We start from the raw sequence: 21,179 nt of genomic DNA, 5'->3' as shown, positions 1-21,179 counted from the left end.
ACACTAACAAGTAATGGAATTAAAAAATGGCTACTGCACCACAGACCTTATAGCAAGTACTATCAGTATAAGCATAATAATTTATCCTAAGCCATGGTGGTGCAGCGGTAGCATTGTCGCCTCACAGCAAGAGGTTCTCCCATGCGATTCTCAGCTGGAATGCCTTCTGTGTGGAGTCTACATGTCCTCCCTGCGGTCGAGTGGAGTGCAAAAGGTATGCATAAATGGGCGTGCCTTCATTGAAAGTTGAGCGTCATGCTGGCACCTCGGCACCATAAAAATTGACTGCCAATCATTAGAGGACCACAGTTCCGCTGTGGCGACCCCTAACTGGGAAAAGCTGAAAGAAAAACAACAACAACATAAATTTCAATCCTGTCAAAGTAGCACTTTTTCCTGGTATGTGGTTTACTCAGAGACATAACTAGAGTGAGGAGAAGAAGGCAGCTGCACTGTGTGTAAGATGTTAAGAGGTACAATAAACATATTTGTGGTCATGGTTGAAGTGCTCAAGATGTGAGTGTGTGCGGGGTAGTAACTGTAGCAATCTGCTTGTTATAGTTGCTGCAAGCAGCTTACTGCAGTGATAATTATAGGGATGCAAAAGGCAGACAAGCTTTTTATTTTTTATTATTTAGTTATTTATTTTTTTGTTGTTTAGGTGGGCACCAGTTTGGGTAACTGCACAGGGTACCAGATGACTTAGATACAATTCTGTGTTCTCCGTTTTTGTAATTTTTACATACCTATCCATCTCTAATGCTGCTTGCCCCTGAATTAGTTATAACAAAATTGATTTACATGTTTCTTCTGTATCCTTCTCTATATATTTTGTTGTTACTCTCTCCACAGTTATTCCTTCTTCCTTTTCATATATTCACTTCTGTGACATTGTCTTACTTAATGAGGGGCCTTGGATAATACTGAAAATGCTGTTTCTATGAATAAACAATGCAAAATAGCATTCACACAAAATAGGTTCATAGGTCCATAGGAGTTTACTAGGTTACCGACTCCATGGGCCTTTTTAAGCCTAGCCATGCATCCAAAATTTCTGACAAACAGTTCTAATACCCTTGATAAGTGTAAGCAGGGGCTTGGGAGATGAAACATTTATAAGCAAAGGCCCAGGAGATGAACCATTTACAGGCCTTATAGGAAGGCTGCCTGTGTCCATTAGAGACATAGGTACCAAACCATGGATAAATTTCATGTTCCCCATCCACTTGTCCATGTTACACTTCAGTTGGGTTAGGGATGCACTCTGCCTCACTGTCAAGATTTTTGGTTTGGGGGAAAGTTCCTTCACCTTCCATGCAGGGGCTTTGCTCTTTGTGTCCTGTTATTAAATGTAATCAACTCTGAGATGATTTCCCCCATGAAATAAAGTCTTGGTTACTGCACAGTTGTGTATTTTATAAAATGATTCATCAGACAGCTCTCCATCAACAGCTTCTATCAATATGCTGACTTACTTCCATTTCACAAGTTATCTATTCCTTTTTAATTTTGTTTTCTAATGTGTGAACTCCAGAGGTATGTTAACCTCTGTTGCCACTGAGTTGTGATTGCATCCACCTTTTGTTCACTGTCACCTTTTTATAGGTTCATAGGTGTTTACTAGGCTAATGACCACAAGGGTCTTTTTAAGCCTAGCCATGCATTCCAAATCTCTCACTATTTCCCTCACTATTTAATTTAAATCCTCCATCTGTTTATTTATTTATTTTTTTGTATTTTTTTTCCTTTTTGCTGTACCTAATGTGAGGAATAGTAGCACAGATGGTGTTTAAATCCCAATACTGCCACCAAATATGTGATGAGCTGGTAGATAGATGGGGTTTGAATCCTACTAATGCCATTTAAAGTGTCATAGATTGAGGCACTACTGCCACCAATGTGAAGGAAAAGACCTAGTTGGCACCAGAGGGATGGTTTCTCAAGTCTTTCCACTGGTACCTAGCAGGTTAAAATAAAAGAAAGAAAGTACACTCAAGTTTAACCCAATAATCAGTTTACAAAATGCAACCTGGTTCTAAGAGCATAAAGGGAATATGCCCTGCTGTTCTGGGTATGAGCTTTCAACATCCAAAGCTCAATTAGACTGCACACAGGCAACCTTCCGAGTTGTCTTTGACCTAGCAGTTATTGTTGCAGTAACTTTGACATTAAGCATGACCTTGGTGTGGTACTATGACTTAGCTATAAATTAAACAAGACACACTCAAGACTAATCCCTGTGGAATAGCTGATGTTAACTATTTTCATTGATCAAAATGATTATGTACTTTGACACTGCATGTTATATTACTTATTCATTCCTGTACCAATAAAACAAGCTGCCTGACTATATTTAATTGGGATAGTTTATTTATCATGACATAATAATTCATCCCATGAAAAGCCTTACTTATATCCAGGAACAAGTCATCAGCATGTACACCAACGTCTTTTGCAACAGCATGTTGTTCCAGAAACTTACATGATCAGAAGACATAAAACTATCTTTAAGAAAAACATACTGAAACAGATCAAAATGGCCCTACTTAAACTAATCATCCATAATTAATTATATCATAATCATTTAAATGTTCTTGCTGTTGCTTAAACGATTAATAGACCTATAAGTTTCAAGAGTTCTTTCCTTTTTCACTTTGTATAATGGGGCATTCAAACCTAACACTGAGTCATTTATTAAGTTAATGCTGTGGAAGGAGAGGCTAAGTATGTTATTTGAAATAGGAACCACTTCTATTTTTTAGTAAGTTGCGCTCTATATTTTAGATGTCATTTAAAGTAATGGATTGTGGATGGATGGATGGATGGATGGATGGATGGATGGATGGATGGATGGATGGATGGATTTAAAGTACAGATTTTTTGACTTTTAAGGTTTCAACAATGTTTATCATGTTTCCTTAGTACATAGATTTTTCTGGTATGAGATCTGAACTTAAGCCAATCAGATTTGCTTCTTTCCTATGCTTCCCAGTTGTGTGTTAAATTAATCTTGGGTGTAACATCTCAGCTTTTCAATGTCCTTCTGTTGTCCCCATTTATCAATCTAAAAAAAGGTATTACACCCATCCAAAGTTTAAGGTTAGATCTTACTTTGCCCAGTTAACTTGTTTATCTAGTGTTATATATGGAATCTCATAGTTTTCCTTACAAAATAAAAACAAATAATAATAGCAATAATAAAATCCAACCCTCCAACATGAAAATAAGTTGGATAAATGGAAAGTATGGGGATCCGGGGTTGGGAAATTGTACTTCTATATTTCATTTGGGCTTGTTACTCATGAATTAACTTGTATACTCCACATAAGTAATACAAATGAAAATTATATCCGATGCTGGGACTCCATTTATTCCATACATAATATTTCCTCCACACATTCTGTATATAGTCTATCCCACACATGGAAACATGTCATGTATCTTGTGTCAATTGATGAGGGTTTTTCAGGACAACCTTGAACAAGTGTGCTAGAGTTGATGCTGCACATGGCTCTTTACGCTCTGTACAGAAATCACATGTCTGGGTCCTTTCACCATCCAGTATCATGAGAAGAGCAGTAATTATGCTTGTTTGGTATTGTGTATCTGCTATCATATGTTCCTTGGCATGTTCTGCTGCTTAACTTCCAGTCAAAGAGCAATATTTCTCATACCAGTTTCTGAATCACAAACGTCATCTCAAAAGTGATCATCATTGTACTGTTAGTATCAAGACTGTCAATGTGATATTTTATTAGGTATCTCTGACAAGAGGCTGAAGGAATATTCCCTGAGCTTCAGTTGTTTGAAGTACAAGATGCAGAGGAGCGCAACATTAATCACTGCTTTCCAGTGAAAATTACTGCCAGTCTGATTTCTAAGTGAACACCGACAGAGATTAGCTTTTTAGGGAGAATTATTCCTACTTTGAGATTCTGCAACCTTAGAGTTGGTATATCTATGTCTGTGGTGTGAGAAGGCTTAATGTTCACATTGGAAGTACAGGGAGGCTTTCCCCCTGCAAAAGAAAAACACTTGCAGTGAACTATTTCACTCTTCTGTACTTCAGGTATTGTTTTTGGGTGTTTCTGACACTAAGTCTCCACTAGCTCCAGCCTCCATTGCCTAACTGTGTGGCTCTGAGCAAGTCACTTAACCAGACACCGCTTCCAGGCTGCATCTGAAAAAGGTCCATGGATATTAGTGCTCTACCATGGAAAGCAAATATAAATAAACAGCTTACTGTGCGACTCTTAGTAAGTCACATAAGACAATTCTCCTGGATCACCCCTGAAAAAAGACAGTTGTGTATAACAGGTTTATTTGTTAAATTAAAAAAGCACTGCTAAGTGTGTTTAGCATAATTCCTTTTTAACTGGTACACTCAATTTTCTTTGCTTTCGAGACTCTCAAACCCACTGAACAATATAATATTAAGATATCCTTCTCTTCTATGTTGCAGTATTCTTTACATATGGGTAGTATTCCACTATTTAACCAGACGTCCGGCTTGTATACAAAAGCTTTAAGCTACTGCCCTGTACGTGGGATGTCACATGTAGGCTCCTAGAATGTTAGCCATAAAAGGGACATCCACACGTACAATCCTCAGAACTTTTTCACCCCCATTCGGAAAGGTTGACTTGTATGTTCGGTCTGCCATTGGAAACAGCTGTTTGTTCTTCAGCTTCAGATAAGTACCCTGTTGGGGATTTATTTTGTTGCTTCTGCCTTTTGTTATTGCTTATGTCATCCAGGCAAGTGTAGGTGTGGAAGGCAAATTCCACACAAGAATAGTCATGAGCTCTGCTTGTTTTGGTTAGGGCCTACCAATGACCATTGCTCCTGTACTATCTGTCAGGCCTTCATCCCTAAAACTTTATGTAGTCATCTGTCTGCCTTAAACCTATATCTAGAAAACCAAAGGCTTAAGCTTTTGGCTAGGGAATCAATGGAGGGTTCCACGAGTTCCAATGAGCCATCCTTGAAGAGGAAGGTAGGCAAAGCTAGGCCTGAGTCCTCTTCAGCTGTACCTTCTCTCCCCGATATACCCCTTGATGTTGATGAAAACCTGGTGGTATGGTTGGTGGTAGGGTCTGTCTCTCTAGTGGGAATTGCAATGGAAGCCACTAGGAGTGGGGATCTGAGCACGTCCAAGGCTATGCAGATGTCTGGTGTGGATGATTTGGGGGAACCACAGCTACTTGTTTTGGGGGACTGGGGAACTGTTCCACTCCCCTTACAAAAGGAATGTCTGGCTTTTAGGCCTACATCTGCCCTTCCTCCTGCCCTAGAAAAACCTGCCAAAAAGAAACAAAAAACTAAGCATGCCACAGTGCCTAGTACTCTTAAATCAGACTGCAATGTTTTCTGGCATGGTCTTATTAAGGCCTTGATGGCCCTTAGGCCTACGACTTTGGCCTCTCTTATTTCTGGCCCTGTCTTCTCCTCTTCCCTTGTGCTGCTGTTGGGTTGTCAGTTGTCTTTCTCCACCATTCCAGCTCGGGACTCTGATTCTGAGGGGTCTTCCTCAGATGAAGACTCTTAGCTTACTCCACTCAGATTCCTTCCCCCTTGGAATATGTGTCTCCAGAGGAAGAGTCCAGTGGGGGAGATTCACCTATGGAAGAACTCTCCTTTGGGGAAATAGTTAATAAGATGAGGGAATTCTTTAAGTGGGATTATTCCCAAATTTTAGAGAAATAAAAGAGATACTATGACTTACTTCAAGTGGAGGCCCCTGCACCTGCAGCTGTCCCTCTAGTACTACTTGCTTTCCTAGATATCTTTGCATCAACTTCCAAGACCCCAGATTCACAGGCACCGGCTTCTAAAAGACCTGACCATCCCTATAAGGTCCCTGAGGATTGCAAATTTTTATTTAAGTGTCCTTCAGCAGATCCTGCTGTGGTTTCTGTCACCTCAAATAAATCCTCTTGGGTTGTTCCTTCCACAAAGTTGCTTCCCTCAGACAAAGAAAGCAAAATTTTAGAAAGGTTAAGAAAGAAGGTTTACACTTCTTCCACCCTGGCAGTCAAAACCATTAATTACCAGACTCACATGTCTACGCATTCTCTAGCTTTGTTCTCTCAAGCTTCTCAGGCCCTGTCCCAGCTTCCTGATTCAGAAGCTAAGTCCTCATCTTTTTATCTCTTGGCTACATCTTCAAAGGTCACTAGGCATTCCATTAAATGCAGCTATGATGCTGTAGAAGATTCCTCTGGAGCTGTAGCTTCTGCTTATGCTCTTAGAAGATATTCTTGGCTGCACCTTCAGGCTCTCCCAGATGACATCAAGGCAAAATTGCTTGCTGCTCCCTTAGAGAATTCTGCTCTTTTTGGTAAGGCTGCTGCAGAACCTTTTAAAACTCTGAAGGAAAAAGATACAGAGCTCCAGGATTTAAACCACCTGTTAGTTTCTGCAGTTCCTAAATTTCATAGGTACTTCCCTGCTAAAACCCCTTTTTATTAGGAAATGGTCTAGGTCTTCTACTTCTTCTGCTCCCTCTGGTTCTAGGGAACATAAATCTGCTAGGAGACCTCCTCAGCCTAAAGCAGTGATTTGTGCTTCATCTCCCCAGTAGCCATTTCAGTCCAGACAAGGCTCTCCGTGACATCCAGCTCCCACTTCCAAGTCATACTCTCCTGTCTCTCCGTCTTTCGCTTTCCCTTTCAGCATGGAAGAAGATCACTCAGGATTCTTGGGTGATATCCATTATTCAAAATGATTACTTCATGACTTGGAATGCTCTTCCCCATTTTCAGGAGATTCCTCCACCTCCATCAGATCAATTGCATCTGTTTCCTCAGCTGCTAACTCATCTTTCACTCCAAGGCACCACTCAGTCTGTCCCTTTAAGTCAGCAGGAAGGAGATTTTATCACAAGATGTTTCTGGTCCCAAAAAAAGATGGTCCCTGGAGACCCATTTTGTGGTGCCTTCATTCAGGAGGCTATCCCTACAGTCTCTTCTCCCTCTGGTTCCTCCTCAAGCATTCTTAACTTCGCTGGATCTCAAGGATGCTTATCTGCATATTCCTATTCACCCTCTCTTCAGGAAGTTCTCATGCTTCTCGGTGGCTTCTTGGCACTTTCAGTTCTCTGCCTTGCCTTTTGGTCATTCCACTGCTCTAAGGGTCTTCACAAAGTGTCTAGCTCAAGCCATTGCTTTCCTAAGATTAAAAGGTCTTCAGGTTTACCCTTACCTGGACGACCTACTTTTTCTGGCCAGCTCTCCAGGTCTTCTGCTTCAACACCTGAATCTAGCTATTCCTTTTCTGCAAGACTTGGGGTTCATAATCAATCACAAAAAATCTACTCGATCATCCAGTCAGGATCTCATTTTTCTGGGGTGCAGGATCAGGACAGATTTAATAATGGCATTTCTTCCTTCAGAGAAAGCTCTTTTTCTCATAGCTTTAATGGAATCACTTCTAACTCTATCCTCCATTACTGCCAGAGAGTTCATGAGACTTCTTGGGTTCTTGGCCACTTCAATTCCATGTTGCCTTTTGCAAAACTTCACATGAGAAAGTTCCAGTGGTTTCTAAAAACAATCTGGTCCCAGCATGCTCATCCATTGGAGTCTACCATTCCCCTTCTTCTCTGTTTGAAAACAGAACTAGGTTGGTGGATGCAGCAACTCAGTCTAAATCCTGGGTTACCCCTTCAAATGTCTCTACCAGTACAGGAACATTTTACAGATTCCTCAGACTTAGAATGGGGAGCAGCCTTTGCTTCCAGAAAGGTTCAGAGCCTTTGGTCCACCTCTCAGAAGAAAGAACACATAAATATCAGGGAAATGAGGGCACTGATTCTAGCCTTACAGGCCTTTCACCCTCTGTTTCTTCCAGGACCCCTCAAGCTCCTCACAGACAATACTACGGTCCTTTGGCACATAAACAAGTAGGGGGGCACAAAGTATTATCTTCTCTGTCACTTAGCCATAAAGGCATGGTAGTTGGCTATTCGGTATAAAGTCTCACTGCATGCAGTGTACCTTCCTTTGACTCAGAACTCATTGGCAGATGCATTAAGCAGATCCATGACACAATTCCACGAGTGGATACTTCACAGGGATGTGTTCCTGGCTTTAGTTTACCAGTGGGGTACTCCAGAGATGGATTTATTTGCTTCCCCTCAGAACAGACAACTTCCTCTTTTCTTTGCTAGGGTCCCTCACTCTCACGTGTGGAAGGTGGATGCCCTATCATTCTCATGAAAGGGGATGTTTCTTTATGCACTCCCCCCTTCCCTTTGATTCAGCAAATCCTGTTGAAAACTCAGCAGGACAAACCAAAGATCTTGTTAGTGGCTCCCTTTTGGCCAAGACAGCATTGGTTCCCTCTTCTTCTGCATTTAGAAAACGGCTATCACTACAAGTTACCTCACCAGATGGACCTACTCACTCAGGACAAGGGGTCTCTAATTCACCCACATCTGTCAACTCTTCACCTGGCCTTATGGCTGATCAGCTTTTGATTCCTTTTAGGCACCTTTTTTTCTAAGGATGTGATTTAGGTTTTGTAGGAAGCCAGGAAACCCAATACTAGGAAGTCTTACATTTCATATTGGGCAAGATTTTCTATCTGGTGCCAAAAAAGAAAGGACACCCTTCTGGCAAATATTCCTTTTGTGTTATCTTACCTGTGTGAGTTGCTTAACAATAGTCTTTCTTACTCTTCTATTAAGGTCCACTGTTTTGCCTTATCTGTTTGTCTGCCCTATTCTCCTTCATTGGCTTCCAGGCTGGAGGTTAAGCTTTACTTGAAAGGCTTCCTACATATGAATCATCCGAGGAAACCAGTTCCTCCTCCTTGGGATCCTAATTTTGTCCTGGAAAAGTTGACTCAGGTCCCTTTTTAACCAGCAGCTTCTGCTTCTTTAAAGTTCTGTACTTTGAAAACAGTACTTCTGGTAGCTATTACCTCTTATAGAAGGGTTTCTGAGATTCAGGCATTAATGGCTTTTCCACCATTCGTAGTTGTCCATAAGGATAGAGTTTCTTTGAAAACCAATCCATCATTTATGCCTAAAGTGGTCAATGATCTTTCCTTAAATCAAGCTATTCAATTGCCTACTTTTTCTCATCTTCACAATCTCCTAGTGAAAGAATTTTGCATTCCCTAGATGTGCATAGACAGCTTAGATTCTGTCTTGACAAAATAAAGACTATCAGAAAATCTGATGGACTATTTGCCTGTTTCTAAGCAAATTATGTCTTCATGGGTTTCTAAGGCCATTGTGTTTGGCTATCATTTTCATGGGAAATCCTTATCCTCTTCTGTTAAAGTGCATTCCACTACATCGGTTGCATCCTCAGGGGCTTTCTTCAAGGGGTTGGATACGCAATCCATTTTGGAAGCTGCCACTTGGTCTTCTGCTCATACCTTTACAAAACATTACAAGTTGGATAATGCCTCTAGGGCCAGACCAGGGTTTCCCAGAGCAATCCTGCATGGATTCCTGGAAAATATTTCTGATTGCTCCCTCTGTCTTCCTTCCCCCTCCCTTAGTTCTCTTACAGCTTTGGCACTCTTTCATATGTAAAGAATACTGCAGCATTGAATAGAAGGACATAGAATAGTTGTGTAAAATCTTACCATAACCATAGAGTTCCTTCTATTTTATGCTGCAGTATTCTATCCCACCCGCCTTCCCCCTACATCTTGCTTGTTATTTGGATGACTGTCTCCTTGGTCTCCCTTTGGAGTTTTCCTCATGGGGCTACTTCATTCTGAGGATTGTACGTATGGACGTCTCTTCTATGGTTGACGTTCTAGAAGCCGTGCAATGTCCCACGTACAGGCAGTAGCTTGAAGCTTTTGTATACAAGTGGGACATTGGGTCAAACAATGGAATACTACCCATATGTAAAGAATACTGCAACATAGAAGAGAAGGGCATCTATAGTTATGGTTAGATTTTACACAACTGTACTTTCTAGGGCTTAATGCTGTATATAGGGCATTATTGAAGTCCACCATTTATTTTCTCACTAGCAAAGAATTGGATCATCTAATTCCATTTATGACTTTTACTTTTTAGAAGTTCATTTGTTCGTACGGTTTTTAGGGCAGTTTTTTACTATATCATATTTTTTTTTTTAAGAAATTGACTACTTTAGTGTCAGGTTGGCATCTGATAAGAATGACAGACTTTATAAAATACTTAACAGGAATATAAAACTGTTTATTTCCGTCACATGGAAAATAAAGATTATCATGAACTTTGTTCTTGGGAAGGGAGCTGGATTACAAGTTTACTAACAATGAACTCTGTAGTATATTTTTCTCAAAGGTAAAACAAATAAAAATAAGAATTTATGGCATACATTGTAGCATAAAATAATGAAAGCCATGAAGGAGATTGTACTGATGGTGAAACAAATCCAGCAAGCAACTTTACCTTTTTTAATATAGCAGCTACTTCTTTGAAAGAGAAGAAAAAGAAAAAGTATGGAAAATTGTTCAGCTAACATGTAAAATGGAAGAAATTAGGTTATTCCTCCAAGTTTCATATATCACTGAACAATGTCGGCCATGTCTGTACATTTTGCGTATCTGTTTCTTCTAACTTTGCAACCAACTTCTTTTCTTTCCCCTGAGCTAGGATAAAAATAATCTCATAGGAATGTGTGTGTATTCTCTCTCCTACTCTACGTTCAGTCTTACCTAGATAGAAGCTTGGACATATCTGGGATAATGCTATGTAAACCACTCCTGCTGTGTTACAATTATACCTACCCTTGGCCCTAAATGTTTACCCGTTGATAACAAAAGTTTCACCAGTGTGGATGAATTTACAGTAATGACAAGACCCACATTACTCATCTTCCCAATCCTAGCAATAGTGATATTAGATATGATCTCAAAAATATTCTTTAAATTAAAGCCCTTTCTATAAATTACCATGGGTCGTTCCCCCACTTAATCCTTCAATTTTTTGTCATCACTCATTATGGACCAATTTTTTCCTATGACCCATTTAATAATTTCACTATCCAGATTGTATGTTGTAATAAGTGAACTTTTTAAAATTTCTATCCTTACTAGAAGGAGAGAAGGAGTGCAGTTACATTATTTCCTGGAGACTGCTGATCACCAGAAAGCTTAATAACTGCTTTATAGGTGACAGCTTGGAATCTATGCTTATATTCTGATCCTGGTGACACTAAGAGCAGAGTGCATTGATTCCTGACTCTTTCTGGTTGGAGTCCCTGTGACTAGCACTTGATCTAAAACCTAGGAAAGCACTAGGAAGTCTTAAACTGATACAATCACTCAAATCTCCTTGTTAATAAGGAGAAATTAATCATAGGCACTAAACAGCCTATAACTGCAAAGTACCTTGCCAAGGTAAGGGAAAATAGCTCCTGTACTTTACAAAAAAATGACCAAACCAGGCATGTCCAAGGGTCAGCTTCCGGTGATCTCCTGTCCACCTGGTGAATCTGGGCATACTGGGGCAAGGCAGCAATTGCCTCATGTACACAGACAACCCTCTCCTCCTGCCACCCAACATTACAACCTGTGAGAGATACACTTACATAGCCAAACTGGAAGTAAAGCTCTCTGCAGCCAAGATTGTGCTAGACAATCAAGAGGAGAAGGTTAACACCTGCACTACACCTCAAGCAACACATAGCCCTTCAAAACCCTCACTACCAGCACCCACACATAGCAACACTAAACCCACATATGCGGAGGCCCTTAACATTAACCTGCCCAAGCAACAAGGACCTCTGAAGCTGAAACACAAGCACCAATCACAACCAAAGTATCACATAGCTCACAACACCAATGTGCCACCCAACAACAGCCCCTAAGGCAAGACAATGTACCCAACACTTTAGTCATAGGTGACTCTATAGTCAGGCACACTGATGTCCCACTCACCAGGCTGAACAAGGAGAAAATTACAGTCAGCTGCCTGTCGGGTGCCAGGATCCACCACATAATGCATGCACTAAAGTCACTCCACAACAAGTACAAATACGACTCTGTCATTGCCCATGTTGGAATGAATGACTTGAGATGTACCTCCCTGGACTACATGAAAAGAGACATGGAAGAGCTCTCAGATCATGTGGCTCAGGCAGGTATGACCCTAGGCCTGAGTAGCATCCTGCCTTCGCCCAGAATGATACTACAGTATAAGGACAAAATGATTGACTTCAGCAATTGGCTAAGCTTCTGGTGTCATTCAAATGGGATCCAGTATCTGTCTGCCTGGGACGACATGATCAACAGACCACGATGCTTTGCAAGAGATGGTTTGCACCTGTCACCCTGGGATTCAGGTTAGTGGCTAAGGCTCTTGCCACCCCTATAGTGCCTTTTTTAGGTAAGGCTCAAAGGAGAGAACCACCACCACAATAGGTACAAGTATCCAAAATCTGAAAGTAATGCTACTCAATGCTAGAAGTCTAAACCTCAAAATGCACTCTCTCGAGGCACTCCTAAAAATGGAGAACATCAATATCTGTGCAGTAACTGAGACCTGGTTCAAGGCTCCAGAGAGCACCCCTGCAATACCAGGTTACAACTCTTACCACACTTTTCGGCCACCAAACCAGGACCAAAACACTAAAGGTGGAGGAGTGTCCATATTCACCAAGGATATTTACACCTCCAGGCTAGTTGCCCAACACAATGCATCCAAAATTCTCCAGGTGCAACTAACACTAGGCAAGACTGCAATCCAAATTGTAGCTTGCTACAGATCCCCCACTATGCCCCAAGATTCTCACTACACCTTTCTAAACATACTGGAAAATATTAAGATACAACCAAACACCCTAATACTGGGTGATTTCAACTACCCTGCCATTAACTGGGAAAACTACTCATGTACCAACACCTCTGCCCAACAGTTTTTGGAATTCATAAATTCCAATGCCCTGGATCAACTAATCCATGGTCCCAGCAGGGGCTCCAATATCCTGGACCTGGTCATTACCAACATGGGAAATCAATGCTCCACACCAGTGGTGACCCACTCGTTGGTTAGGCCTGACCATAAGCTAATCACCTTTGACATCCACATCCCACCCCCACCCACTACTAAGGAAACATCCATAAAAAAACTTCTCCAAGGCCAACTTCATGCTACTCAAGTCAAAAGTGACAAACTTCATGACATCCATGCAGACGGGAACTAAAAGTTCGACTGCTGAATCCTACACTAAAGCACTGTACGAGCACATCAACTTGTGCATGAATCGTGCCATCCCAAATAGAACCAAGATGCTCTCCTCCAAAAAAAGGAAGCCAATCTGGTGGTCCCCTGTCATAAACAAACTATACAACAGAAGAAACAACTGTTGCAGAAAAGAGGAAAATCCCAGGATGCAAAAAAACTCCCTTACCAGCCTCAGTAAGAAGCTGAGATTCCTCATAAAATCCTCCAAACCTAGTTACGAAAACAAAATTGCCAAAGATTCCAAAGACAACCACAAGGCATTCTATAGCTATGTCAAGAATCTAAATGACAATGCTCAGATCTGCTCTGAGCTACAACAGAATGGCATCAAATATACTGATCTTAAGGATATTACCAATATCCTGGCAGATCGATTCAGTGCCAACTTCACCCCCCTCTCACCCCCTAAAGGGCCCATCTCAATACAGAAAGATTTCCAAATTCCGGTAATCACAGCCACACAGGTAAAAACTGCACTCGCCAAAGCTAAGAACAAAGCATCCATGAGACCAGACAACATCCTAGGCTGTGTACTACATGAAATACAAAATGAACTGGCACCTCAGCTAAGTGTCATGTTTAATCATTGCTTCATCTCAGGCTTTGTGCCCACTGAGTGGTGCACAGCTGCAGTTATCCCACTCCACAAGGGGGGATCCACCTTGGATCCTGGGAACTACCGTCCCATCAGTCTGATGAGCCTGATCTGCAAGGCCATGGAACGTATTACCATGGAACTTACAAACAAAGATATTGGCAACCTTCAAACACTGGACCCCCACCCAGTTTGGGTTCGTGAAGGGCCGATCGTGTCTCCTGAACCTGATTGACACCTTTGATGAATCAGTCTCCAGAGCCATGGACGAGGGTAAGGCAGTCCACACAGCCTATTTGGACCTTGCCAAGGCCTTCGACACCATCCCCCACTCTGGAATTATAGATAAACTTACTAAGCTGGGCATAAATCCCTACTTCACTTGATGGGTTGCCAACTGGCTTACTGACAGAACCCACACTGTAAAAGTAGCCAACTCCAAATCTAGCTCCAGACAAGTGACAAGTGGAGTACCTCAGGGTTCAGTCCTGGGACCGCTCTTGATTGGCATCTATTTCTCTGAAGTACAGGCCAACACTGTGAGACTCTGGCTGACAAAGTTTACAGATGACTGCAAACTGGGAGCCATTATTGAATCTCCAAATGATGTGAATATTCTACAAAAGGGCCTTACAGAAACAGATGCTTAGTGCCAGAGCCATGGGCTCAAGCTCAATGCCAAGAAGTGTATAGTTATCCCCTTTGGGAAAAACCATGTACCCATGAATTGCCACATAGGTGGTAGTACACTAAACACTGAAAGTGTGATAAGAGATTTAGGAACACAGGTGGACAATGGTCTCACCTTCGATAACCACATCACCACAACAGTCAGAAAATCCTTCCATGTGGCATACCTCATCACTAAGGGCTTTTCATCCAGAAAAAAGGAGGTCATTGTCCCACTGTACTCATCCCTCATTAGACCAATTATAGAGTACAACGCCTCATTTGGTATGTACCTCACAAGATATCTGCAACAACTGGAAAGGCCGCAGAAACACCTCACTAAAAGAATCACAGGCCTAAAGCAGATGCCCTTTGCTGACTGTCTAAAAAAAACTCCAGCTATACTCTGTCACATATCATCTACTCAGAGGCGATCTCTGCTTAACATACAAGGTCATGTCAAACCCAGAGCTGTTGGACATGCTACACTTAAAGAAATCCCAATCCATCAGAGCCACATGCTCCAGGGACCTAAACCTTGTCATCACAATGAACAAAACATGCTGAAGGGATAGGTTCCTGACCCAGAGACTCCCCATACTCTGTAATAGACTGCCCATACATGTCAAGCAGAGCACCTCCTTGGCCCTCATCAAAAGGAACCTTGACGACTGGATGGGAGATAGAAAATTTACCCCGGGGATCATGTCAGTCGCCCTGCTAGACAGGGGTCCATGGAAGTAAATATTGTGGGAAGAAATAGCCAGGGAATTGTTATGGCTAGGCTTGTATAGGCCCTAGGGCCGATAGCCTAGTACCAACCTATGAACCTATGAAGTAGTTGTTTCTTAACTTGAAGCTAATTCCGGACTGTTAGCTCCTGTATTTGCCAAAATGGGCCTGTATTAAATCCATTTCATCCTTGCACTTCACAAAGACCTTAGTGACCCACCATTGTTCCACATTGCACTTAAATGTTGCTTGTCCACATTGCAGTTAAATGCTGCTAGTTCACCAGGACTGAATAAAATTTCTTCCATTACTTGTTTACTAAAATTAAAGTCACTTGAGAGATACTCCCACTGTGGTGCAGTGGTTAGTTTTGTTGCCTCACAGCAAGAGGTTCTCCAGTTTGATTCTTGGCTGGAGCACCTTCTGTGCGGAGTCTGCATGTCCTTCCTGCGGTCCAATGAATTGAAAGACATTTAGGCAGGTGCGAGCATGTATGGGTGTGCCTTATTTGAAGGTTAGGTGCTGGGCTGGCAACTCAACACTGCAAAAATTCACTGCCAATCATTAGCGGACCAGAGTTCTGCTGTGGTGACCCCTAACCGGGAAAAGCTGAAAGATGAAGAAGAAGATGAAAAAGAAAGTCACTTGAGAGATAGGGGTAAGATGGGGTTTATGAGGATGAAATGGATTTAATATAAATGTCACTTACTGTGTACTTTTTGATTGGTTTATTAAGATTTTAATGTTTTAATGACAGCATTTGTAAAACTTTAATCTTTTAACTTAGGAAACAAGGAGTATAGATAATTTGTCAAACAAGGGGGTGTGCTTGTAACATTTTGTATATAGTTCTTTAAAAATGTAAATGTCGTAATTGGATCACATAATTTTAGTAGTTGTATAAAAAGAGGGTTTTTCTTTGATATGTATTTATCTGATGAAGTCTGTGACTGAACAAGATAAAAGTGGTTATTAAGCAGTATTAAAGTAAGGGACACTGTGCTCATTTCTTGGTTTTAAATAGTAACACACTACCTAATCACCATTGAGTCACAGTCAGAGGAGTAGTGGCAGCAAGTGTTGGATTTAAATTCTGCACACGCAAAGCTGAATAGGTAAACAATAGGGTATGTGCATCAATGCACAAAGGAACGTAAACTCCCAGAGTGCATTCTTAAAGAAGAACGCCTTAAAGAAGAAAGCCCTTCTTTAAAACATCCGGCTCTGAATTACACATACAGGATGCACCCCCTTATTGTTTGCTCCCAGAGTGGACTGCCCCCTCTGCCCCTGCATTAGTATGCTTCTGATTCAAAGGCTTTTGCCCTTTCTTCAAGTTTGTGCTATCACTAAGTAGTGGGGTGAATCCTCCCACATAAAAGTTATTTTTTGTTTTACTTTTGGTAATCACAAATGTAACCTATTGGTTTCCATTTGTGATTACTTTTTTCAATAACTTTAATGGTGATTAATGGTAATCAGTGATGAGTTTGATGTTTTGTGCTTCAATCATTATAAACCCATATATATTTGCTTTCATGGATAACATCAAGTTAAAACTCAACGTTTTAAATGCACAACATTACTTACTCAAAAGTCTAATAGCCCTGACCTAAAAAGACACCTTAACACATTTTTCCTAACACATGAATACATAACTGAATGTGTTTAAATGCACATCAGTGCTTAATCAAAAACTTAATTCCACTTAGCTACAACATAAACACATTCCATTTAACAAAACTTAAGAGCAGAAGAAAAAACTGCCCACAAAACCCAAACTAAGGGAAAACAGCACAGTTTCTAAATAAACAGGACTATCTAAAATATAAGTTACAAGTGTGTCTGATGTGGCAGGCTTTGCCCCTCTACACCCTCTTTACTTACACATACTAACTCTGGTGTCACACTAACTCGGAGAAAGAGCAAACTGAACCTCAGTGCGTTTCCCTGTTACTTTCCTTCTCTGAGTAACAGTAATCCTGGAACAAAACAAATCTCACAATACTGCAATGAACATATCAAAGCAGAAAGTACAGTTGTGTAAAATCTTACCATAATGGTAGATGTCCTTGCCTTCACTGCTGCAGTATTCTTTACTAATGGGGATTCCCTGCCGTGAACCCATCTGCCCGGCCAGTTTACTAAAGATTTCCATTGCTTTAAAGCATGCAGAATGTCACCTGCTTACTCCTTGTGTAAGGAACGGCATAAAGGTGACGTTCAGGTGTACCATCCTCAAAACAGATTGCCCAAGTAGGAACAGCAGTCCAAGAAAAAACAAGGAGAATCTGCACTGGCAGGAAGGGAAAAAGACAAGGGGGATGGAGGGAGGAAGTGAATACTGCAGCAGTGAAGGCAAAGATATCTACCATTATGGTAAGATTTTACGCATCTGCACTATGTCCTTACATTCACCACTGCAGTATTCTCTTCTAATGGGAGAGTGCAAAACCTCAAGAAGAAGCATGGGAGGAAGAAGCCACAGAGCCCTCTAAGAAGCCATGAAGTATGGCTGCAGCAAAACCAGCTCTGGCTCTGGAGATACCATCCAACTGGCAATGTTTGGTGAAGGTATGCACAGAAGTCCAGTTAGCAGCTTCAAGAATAGAATTAGCATCTAAGCCCCAGAAAAAAGGGCACCAGAAGAAGCCACAGCTCTAGTGGAATGAGCCTTAACAGAAGAAGGAAGGCTCTCGCCATGAAAAGTGTAACAAAAGGAAATAAATAGCTTTTGAAATCCATGTAGAAATAGTTTGCTTGAAAACAGCCAAACCCAAAGACCTAGGATGAAAGGAAACAAACAACAGGTCAGACTTCCTGATAGCTTTAGTTTTATACAAATAAAATCTGAGCTGTCTAATGCACATCTAAAGTATGTAGCACCCTTTCGCTGTCAGATTGCGGAGAGGGAAAAAAGGTAGACACATTAATAGACTGATTAAGTGACAACTCATTAACCACCTTGGGAATAAAAGAAGGATTAGTAGGATTAGTACACAAGGACACCCTGTTCTCATGAAATATCAAAAAAGCGGACAAGTCGTAAGGGCTTGCAACTCAGACACCCATCTGGCAGAAGTAAGAGCTAACAAAAGAACTGTCTTCCAAGTACAATGTTGCAAGGAAGCAAAAACAGCAGGCTCAAAAGGAGCCTGAGTCAGTTTTTCTAGAACAAAATTAAGATCCCAGGGAGGAGGAACAGACTTCCTGGGAGGTCTAATATTAAGGGCACCTTTAAGAAACTGCTTAGCCTCAAATCTAGAAGCTAACGGGGGAGCTAAAGACAGACAAGTGGAAAGAGCTGATAAGTGGGCCTTAACAGAAGAACACACCAAACCAGCATTGAGCAACTCACACAAATAAGAAAGAACCAAAGGAACAGCCACAGAAAGTAGGTCCAAGCCATGAGAAAGATACCAAATAGAAAACTTTTTCCATTTAGACAAGTAGGATTTCCTAGTAATAGGCTTCCTGGCCTCCTGCAGGACCTGCAGCACGTCCTCAGAAAGAAGGTGTCTATGAGGAATCAAAACCCTACCACCCACAATGTCAGTTGAAGCGTGGCAGGTGGGGATGAATGAGAGACCCCTTGTCTTGTGTGAGGAGATCCACCCTTTGAGGTAACTTGTGATGATTGCTCCTGATGAGATGCAGAAGTAGATGGAACCAGTGCTGTTGTGGCCAAAAGGGAGTCACCAACAAGATTTTGGGAGCATCCTGTTGAATCTTGAATAGGACTCTCGGAATGAGAGGAAGGGGAGGGAACGCATAAAGAAACATCCCTTTCCAAGAAAACAAGAGAGCATCCACCTTCCAGACCAGAGGACCTGGGACTCACAAAACAGAGGAAGTTGTCTGTTCAAATGGGAGGCAAAGAGATCTACTTGAGGAATACCCCACTGGTGAACAATGTCTAGAAACACATCCCTGTGAAGCATCCATTCATGGGAATGAAGAACCTTCTCAGATTGTCTGCCACAGCATTCCAATCTGAAGGAATGTAAACTGCCTGAAGAGTCGCATGATATTGGATAGCTAGATTCCATACCAGAAGTGTCAACAAACAGAAAAATGGATGTATGCAACAGACCGGCGGTTAAAACAGCGTTCGGACTGGTGGCAAAAATGTTCTGAAGCTAGTAAGCCTGAACGTCACCTTTATGTCCTTCTTTACAAAAGGAGTAAGCAGGTAACATTCTGCGTACTTTAAAGCAACAGAAATCTTTTGTAAACTGGCCAGACGGAGGGCTTCATGGCAGGGAATACCCATTAGTAAAGAATACTGAAGCTGTGATTGTAACGACATCAAACATAACTTTGAGGAAAACATTTATTTTTATTTTTATTTATTTATTTTACATTTTCAGTAGAGGCCCGGGAGAAAAGCTCAAAGAATTTGAGTTGTTTTTTGATTTGGTGGAGAGGGGCTTTGTCTTAAATAGTTTGATTAAGTGTAACCCAGGGAGCTTAAAACTGCTTAAAGTGGAGTAGACTGGGACTACAGATCAGACACTTATGTGCACAAACATAAAAACTCACTGAGACAACTTCTGCATGTCAAAACTCATTTTAATGAAAACAATTTCCAAGACTACACTGATCACAAAAGAAAAATAAATCTTCTACCACCGTGACTGATCATCTAAAAAATCCTAACGATCTAACAGCAACACCAGACACAATTTGTCTGAATAGAGAGACTGTTAGGGATTTTTTTTTTTCTAAGGCAATGTACCGAGTTAGGTTAGGGTTTATACACATGAGTTAAGATGAGCAGGAGGGCTTTGGCCCCCTTCTTTATCTTACTTGTATGCTAACCCTGACTCTAACCCTAACCTCTGCCCCGCTCCTTACCCTAATCGAACACATTATTTTATGAAAAAAATGTTTCCCTAACAGTGCTGGTAAAAAAAACACTAAGACTTGTACTGTACACACTAACACTCTCACATAACTCTAAAACTATCCCCTTACCTAGCCCCTAGTATAACCCTAACCAAAAACAGTTATACACACACCCCCACCTCTAATGCTAAAATTTTCAGGATATCCCGAAGTTTCAGTATTAACACATACAGCTAATTACCATAAATCAAGGCACATCTTCTACACAAAACAGAACAGCTGACATTCCTCTGTTTGTTAAACCTTTGCACTCAACAAAGACTGCTTTCAATGAAAAAAAACAGCAGTACAAGTATACTCTGTCGATAAGGTCACCATTCAAAACTATATATTACACACACAAACACCAATACAGTGTGTGTGTGTGTGTGTGTGTGTGTGTGTGTGTGTGTGTGTGTGTGTGTGTGTATATATATATATATATATATATATATATATATATATATATATATATATATATATATATATATATATATATATATATATATATATATATATATATATATATATATATATTATATATATTTTATATATATATTATATTATATTATATATTATATATATATGGATTTACTTCTGTAGACCGAATTTACAGTCCACCGAAACTGATTTAGCTGAGACCAAACTGCCGAAACAACACTTATTCGAAACTACAAACTGCTGAACCTCAGAACACCGAATAAGGCAGTATGCTACCAGTTCCAGATATTACCTTTTCCCCCATCTAGTGTGATCTCAGAGTTGGTATTTAAAATGTGCAGGGGGTGTGGGGGGCAAAAACGTCAAGGATGGTAAGTGTTTACATGTATATGTTACAATTAGTTTATGTTAATGTTGTTTCAGTGTTTTGAATTTTGGTAAAGTGTTTTTTTGAATAAGTGTTGTTTCGTCAGTTTGGTCTCGGCTAAATCAGTTTCAGTGGAGTGTAAATTCGGTCTACAGAAGTAGATCCATATATATATATATATATATATATATATATATATATATATATATATATACACACACACACACACACACACACACACACACACACACGCACACACATGCATACATGTATGGAAAGAGAAAGAA

Source organism: Protopterus annectens, chromosome 9.part0, assembly GCF_019279795.1.
Source record: "Protopterus annectens isolate FY-2018-M chromosome 9.part0, PAN1.0, whole genome shotgun sequence".
NCBI lineage: Eukaryota > Metazoa > Chordata > Ceratodontiformes > Protopteridae > Protopterus > Protopterus annectens.
This window is presented reverse-complemented; position numbering follows the sequence as displayed.